Source organism: Pieris rapae, chromosome 7 (assembly GCF_905147795.1).
Source record: "Pieris rapae chromosome 7, ilPieRapa1.1, whole genome shotgun sequence".
Taxonomy (NCBI): domain Eukaryota; kingdom Metazoa; phylum Arthropoda; class Insecta; order Lepidoptera; family Pieridae; genus Pieris; species Pieris rapae.
This window is the reverse complement of record NC_059515.1, coordinates 7,501-12,579: the sequence shown is the minus strand read 5'-3', so window position 1 is coordinate 12,579 and position 5,079 is coordinate 7,501.

Here is a 5,079-nt window from a genome sequence, read left to right as displayed (position 1 = left end):
CCTGTGAGTATCCGTGCCATCTCAGGACTGAATCTCGCTACTCTCAGTTGCTTATGAGCGCTCGCAACATCTTTTAGAAAAATCTTTGTTATTCCGCCCGTAGTCCCTTCTCTGTATCGTTTGTCCCATTCTTCTATTGTTTTCCGTCTTACTTCTTTCCTTATGTACGACAGCGGGTACTCTACGTGGACTGCTTTGACCTTAGAGGTCTCCGCAGCGGCCCTCGCGAGTTCGTCCGCCCTCTCGTTCCCCTCCGTGCCGACGTGCGCTTTCACCCAGTGGAGTCTTATGTTTTGGCCCTTTTTTCGGCTCTCCACCAGGTGGCTGCGGATCTCGACTACTCGGGGGTTCCGAGAGCGTCCGCCCGCGATGGCCTCGAGCGAGGACCTCGAGTCGCTGCAGATGTTCACGTCAGTACCCGCTGCCGTCGCCTCCCTAACTGCACCGACGAGAGCCGCTAGCTCTGCTTGATACACGGTGCAGTAAGCGGCCATCTTTATCTTCTTCCATTTTCGTTCTCTACCTCCCTCCCATTTCGTCCAAGCCGCTCCGACTCCCTTCTCTGTCTTGCTCCCGTCTGTGTATATGGCCGCTATGTTTTCGTTTTGTATTTGGCCAGGGTCAATTGTGATGGCGAAGCTTATATCTGGTCTTTCCGCAGGAGGGGGTTGTTCTATCGCAGGTACGGCACGCTCAATCCGGTCTCCTTCGCGTATAAACGGGGATGACCCCCTTCTGGCCTCAAACATCGCGGCGGCTTCTTCCACCCTGAGGTCGAGGGGCAGTATCCCCGCCAGTAGCGTCGCGGAATTTAGCGATGCCGTCCTATATGTTTTTGCGATCTTCTGTCCGAAGGCCCGTTGCACCGTCTCCAGTTTTTTCTTTGTGCACATTTTCTTTACTGTCGGTGCCCAGGCTGCCGACGCGTATGTTACCGTCGGCTCAATGACGGCTTGGTACACCTGGAGTACCATGTCTCCCGTCATTCCCCATTCCAGCTTCGCCATTCTCGATACTTTTTTATATATTTCTGCCGCTTTTCTGGTGACATTATGCACATGCTTGTTGAACGTGAGCCCTCCGTCTATTGTCAGTCCCAGCAGTTTTATTTCTTTCTCTATGGCTATGTCTTGTCCGTTCATCCTTATTATTGGGGTATCGAACTTCAATCTTCGCGTCAGGACCATTGCCTTGGTTTTTTGTGGCGCGAAGTTGAGCTTGTTCTCGATACCCCACTTCCTCACGTACTCGAGGGCTACGTTTGCTCGTTGCGCGATCGAGTGCGTGTCTGTTCCACTGAACAGCAGCACCACGTCGTCTGCGAATGCCTGTGCATAAGTCCCGTCCTCTTCCAGTTCGACCAGTAGTGGGTCGAGCAGGATGTTCCAGAAGGTGGGGCCGCTAATCGAGCCCTGAATGCATCCCTTTTCAGGTCGCCTCACATGCTCTCTGTTTGCGTAGCGTACCACCACCTTCCTGCCTTTAAAGTAGTCCTCCACTACTAGTCTCAATTGCTTGGGACAGTCTTTCTTTGATAGTTGGTACTTGATAGCTGGCCACCATGCGTTGTCGAAAGCCCCCTCGATATCTAGCGACACCATCAACACTATCTCTTTGTTTTCTATGTGGCTTCTCGCTTTCGTCAGGATATCGTAAAGGGCATCCTCCGTGCTCTTTCCTGGCATAAATCCATACTGCCTCCTGCTCATCTTGGGGAGTAGGCTGTGTCTAATTCTGTTTATCATTACCTTCTCTAGTATCTTCCCCATGACTGGCAACAGGCCTATAGGACGGTAGGATTTGGCGGCCGTATAGTCCTCCTTCCCTGGCTTCCTCAGTACCACTATCGTGCATTCCTTCCATAGATCAGGGAAGCATCCCACTTCGAGGCATTTATTAAAGATGGCAAGGGGAACCTCCGGATTCGCCGTGATAGCTGCGCAGCAGATATCCGCAGTGAGTCCGTCGGCACCCGGGGCCTTCCTCGGGTTGAAGCTTCGAGCAGTGCTGATGAGCTCCGCCATTGTGATTGGCACTTCATCAGCGCTGCTTCCCCGTAGGCTGCTAGTCATTTCCTCAACCGTTTTCCTTATTCTTTGGTGGATGTCATCATCCATCTCACAATTGTCAGGCGGGAAGAATTTCTGTGCCAGCAGCTGCACCGATTCTTCGGAGTTCAACGAAATGCCCTTCTCTATTAGCGTGGTGTCTTCCCTGATCCCTTCCGCCTTTCTTATTACTTTATACATTCTGTCCCATAAGCTCTCCCCTTCTTGCTTCGTGCACAATTTCTTCCACCCTTCCTTTTGAGCCCTTTCGATCTCTTCTTCGTACATCTTTTTTGCCTCCAGGTAGGCAGTTACTACGCACTCTCTCCTCCTTGGAGCTGCGTATGAGATCCTTTTCTTTTTCCTTACCATGTCCTTCTTAAGGGCCTCTATTTCCTTGTTCCACCAGGGTGGTTCGAAGCTCTTCTTTCTTTGTTTCAGTTTGGGGATATGCTTCTCGGCGGCTTTTATTATTATATTTGTGTATTCCGTTACTGCGTTGTTGACCCTGGCCTTGGTGTCCAGTTCTTTTATCGTCCCTTTGTCTAATCCTTGTTGTGTCAATTCCGTTTTTATTTTCTCTTTAAAATCCTCCCAGTCTGCGTTTTTTGTTTTGTATTTGCGGGTCGTCTTCGGTAGTGTGTGCGTTTGGGGTTTTTGAAGGGCTGTAGTCATAAAAATTGTGTTGTGATCCGAACTGGTAATTGATGTGTCAACCCACCATTTCGTTACCTTGCTGAGGAGAGCCGTTGTACATACTGTGATGTCGACTGTACTCGTGTATCTACGGCCCCCTCTAACGGTGTCGAAGGTGGGTGTGTTTCCACAATTTAAGATGCTCAGCCCCTCTTCATCAAGGAACCCTCGTAGTTCCTTTCCTCTTGTGTCTTCGTTCCGGCTCCCCCACCACTCACTCCATGCGTTCACGTCCCCTCCAATCAATACCATCTTGGTTTTTAACTTTTTCGTGAAGCTTCTTAACTGTACGAGGTATGGTTCGATGGGTTCATCGCCTTCGAAGTACACTGATATTACCCCTAGTTCCCACTTGTCCGTTCTCAGGACGGCGGCCACTATATTTTCGGTGGTGAGTGATTTGTCTTGTGAGACCTCGATATGTTCGTCGAAAACAAGTACCGCCGCCTTCACCGGTTTCTTCCCTGTGGGAACGCACTGCACTACTCTGTACATAGGGCTTTCTGCCATCTGTTTATTGGCCCCTGTGTACGGTTCCTGGAGTAGTGCTATCTTTACCTTCCTACCCCCCGCTTCCTTTATAAACTCCTGGTTCGCGATTCTCTTTCTTCCAAGGTTCGCCTGTGCCAGGAGAAAGCCGGTGTTTATGTTGGAGCCCTCGGCTTTTTTAACAGTACGCGTAACTCAGCCTCGCTGCCCTGTCCCATCCCTGCCGGGTTGGGCAGCTCTGGCTGAAGGCTCCGTGCTCTGCGTCTCTTCCTTTCATTGCTTTACAGTTAACGCAGCTGGGAGGCTTTCCTTCCCCGAGGATCTGGCAATCGGCCCTCATGTGGGCTCCTCCACAGTGACTGCACACCTCTGTATCTCTTTTGCAGTTCCTGCGGGTATGCCCATACCCCAGGCACATCGTACATTGGACCAGAGGGGATTGGTCCTCTACCCAAACCCTCTGCAGGTCCACGTGTATTCTGCCAGCCGATGTCAGAGCTTGCCAGAGTTTAGGCGTGACCTGCAGGACCACGTGGCTCTCCAGAGGGTTTCTCGCCTTCCTTCTATATTTCTCTACTATAGTTAACTCTCTTTCCTCTAGGTGCGCAGTCACTTGCTTATTTTGGTTTTTTAGGGCCCGGGCAATATCCTCGGTGGTGTTGCAGGTCAGTAGGTTTTTGATCTTAACAAGCGGGTTTTTGTTGGAGGTCTCCTTGACCTCCATTTCTGTGCCCAGTTTTTCTTTAAGTTTTCTTCTCTCTTCCTCTGTCCTGCAACCCACCACAACCTTCCCATCTCTTGCTTTTCTTATTTTTTGCACTTGCCAACCTTCCTCCTTCGCGTTTAGCAAGTGCCGGATGTTCTGCACCGTTTCCTCTGCCGTGTCGGTCGCGTTCTTCGGCGCCACCACGACAGAGTGCAGTGCAGGTTTTTGCCCCGGGCCTTCTGTGTCGTTTTTGCCCTGACCGAGATTTACTTTCGTCGCTTCGGCGTACGATTTCATACTTGCAGCCCAGTTGTTCTGCCTCTCCATGTCCTTCTTTTCCTTCTCCTCAAACTCTTTCCTTATCTCGGTCAGGACCCATTCATCTTTCTTTTTTGCCAGATCCTCTATTCCTTTCCTACATTTCTCCAGCCTACTATTTTCTGTTTCCAATCTTTCAATTTGTCTGTTTAGCTTATCATATATATTTTCTTCCCTGTCTTTTTCATTTCTTGTTTTGTTTGTTATTCTTGCTGGGCCTCCCGCCAACTCCTCCTCGGCTTCTTTTACCATTTGGTACAGCCGCTTTACAGCTGACTGTACCCCTGTTTTTATTTCGGTTTTTATGTTTCGGGACTCCGCCAAGTGCGCCATTGCCTTTAGGTAACAATTTTTTGCCTCTTTTTCCCTGGCTTGAGCGGGAGCAGGAGACTTACCCGCTCCCCTCCCCCCTGCCAGAGGTTCTTCTTGTGCTGCCCTAGGGGCCTGGCTGGAGGCCTCCTCCCACTTATCTATACTGCGCCTGATGGCAGGTGCCGTTTTTGGTGGAGTGCGTATACCCAACATTTTGCCTATTAGGATTGTCAGATGAATTTAATAAGTTAAAAGACTTAGCCTAAGGTCTACTCCCAATAGGGTAGTAGCCGTGTCAATTTTAATAATATTTTGTTTTAAAGAATAATTAATCTTAAAACTATACTTAATCTAAGGCTACTCCCAATAGGGTAGTAGCCGTGTCAATTTTAATAATATTTTTATTTACAATAAATTTTCTTATATCTATACTTAATCTAAGGCCTACTCCCAATAGGGTAGTAGGCAAGTCAATAAATAATTTACAAATAATTTACAAACAATGAATAT